Source organism: Miniopterus natalensis, chromosome 8 (assembly GCF_054644295.1).
Source record: "Miniopterus natalensis isolate mMinNat1 chromosome 8, mMinNat1.hap1, whole genome shotgun sequence".
NCBI lineage: Eukaryota > Metazoa > Chordata > Mammalia > Chiroptera > Miniopteridae > Miniopterus > Miniopterus natalensis.
In genome coordinates, this window is record NC_142088.1 from 14,242,533 (window position 1) to 14,244,658 (window position 2,126).

General features: G+C 41.4%; 1 non-coding gene across 1 annotated transcript; it reads right to left on the minus strand.

Annotated features, from left to right (window-relative positions):
- Window positions 1-716: 716 nt before the first annotated feature.
- Window positions 717-823, minus strand: LOC148092560 (U6 spliceosomal RNA). The gene has a single exon (XR_015714971.1). It is a non-coding gene; the product is annotated as a U6 spliceosomal RNA (small nuclear RNA).
- Between the last annotated feature and the right edge of the window lie 1,303 nt (window positions 824-2,126).

The window sequence follows — 2,126 nt, forward strand, 5'->3', positions numbered from 1 at the left end:
AAGAATAAATATCTATGCTATTAAAGAGAGTAACAGAGACCCGACAGAGAAGTCACCTTGCTCAAGGGTGACCCTTTCTGACCTCAAAGAGTATCCACGATTTCTTCCTCCCAGGTGTTTGGGGCTTGAACCACTGCATTTCTGCATTTGTTTTTATTCTACTTCAGAGAGCTGCTCTGAAGCCCTTTAACTCACGTAGCCCAAATATTTCCCCTGTGATGTGGGCTCACTCAGAAGTTCATTTCCTTCTTAACAGATTTATATTTTTAAAGATGGGCTAACATTTAAGCACAGGCTTTATTTTCATAGAACTAGGGAGCATATACCACCGAGGATACTTTTGATAAGAATTTTAGCTGTTTTCTGTTGCCCTTAAAGAAACAAGTTATCCCTAGGACGTTAGCAACAGGAAGCTAAAAGGATTAGATTATCCCACAAGAGGATTAAAGTGGGCAAAGGAAAGTATTGGTGTATAATATAAAGTGATGGGAAACTAGGTTAGACCTTTCAGCAGGCTGGATGGCTGTCTTTTGAGGGGCAGCTCTGAGACCTACTAATGCGTTTCCACAATGGCTGCTGGTCAGCCCTGCATTTCTATTCCTTGCAAAGATCAAGGGCAGCTTGTGTTCTCGACAAAGTGGCCAGGCTCGAAAAGAAGTTGTTTTTTAAAAAAGATATCTTACTGAAAGAAATATATTGCAAAGCTCTGGGCATCATTACCGATATTTTGCTTTGCTTATCTGAGAGTCATCCTCGCGCAAGGGCCAAGCTAATCTTCTCTGTATAGTTCCAATTTTAGTGTATGTGTTGCTGAAGTGAGCGTGTTGCTGAAGTGAGCATGTTGCTTTTCTATGATGTGGACAGAGGTGGATCAAAAAGGGGTCTGCTCTCCCATAGCTGCCTTCAGTTAAACCGAAAATAGCAGTGATTTTAGCAAATGTTATTCATGCAACAAACATTTACTGACAGACTTCTTTAGGTGAGGCCCTGTGTAGGCCCTGGACACTGCATGACTTCAGTTTGTCAAGGGTCCTGAGATGTGTACAGTCCAGTGAAGAATATAGACAGCAATGAAATAGCTACACACAAAAGTGTAAATTGAAACAATAGTGCTATCAAAGTGATCAGCACAGTGCTGTGGATGTTAGATTAGGCATTTTTTAAAGAAGTCACCAAGAAAGAAAAAAAAGAGTGTGTAGCTATGAACTTGGAGAGGGTAGAAAATGTGTGCAAGGCCCCGGGGCCTGGGGTAGGAGGGAGCCTGGGGAGGAGGTACTGAGAGAAGACAAGTGGAGAGAATTTGGGAGGACGAGGGTAAGAAGGTAGGTGTCAGACCATAGTAGGTTTTGATCACAGTATGTTTTGTGGACTGTGAAGGAGTTCTGGCCTTTTCCTAAATGCAAAGGAAAGGCACTGGGGGGCTTTAAGAGGGGTGTGTCTCTTATATCTCTACCTCTGTGCTTTGTAAATCTCTTGTAGCTGCAGTCTGGAGAGTGACTTGGAAAGGGAAGGGTGGATGAGTGCACACGGCACTGATCAAACTTGCTGAGAATTGTTATGTGAAAGCAGCATTTAATTTACAAGAGAAGAAAGCTGTAAAGGATGTCAAGAAATTTAATCTGATATTTCTCCTTTCAGACCTGGGGATGTTGCATACTTTCAGGACAAATGACTTCATAAAGTCTCCAAAAGACAAAATCTACTGTATCTCTTGGGAACAGATACTGAAATTTGACTTTATTACAGAGGATCCCATTTCAGTGTTTTAAAATGCTATGCCTCTTATTGAATAACCTTCACAACAACATTGAGAAGCAAGCTGGCATCATAAGCTTGATTTTATAGAAGTGGAGTTTAAGAACTTAGGTGCAGAGAGTAGTGATATATCCTAGGTCATGAAAAAAATTTAATAGCAGTGACTTTCTTCCTGACCTTCCAGTTCCCTGAGTTGTCCAGATGACCTTGCATTCAACAGAAATCTCCTGGAGCACTTAGAGTTGGACAGAAGTCAAGTGTAATGTTTTATACTCACTGGGTGTCTCCCTAATGCTATTCCAGGCATAAGGCTACACCCTTTGCCTCAATTTTTACTCTTTATGGACACAGTGTGTGCATTTTTCCACTTA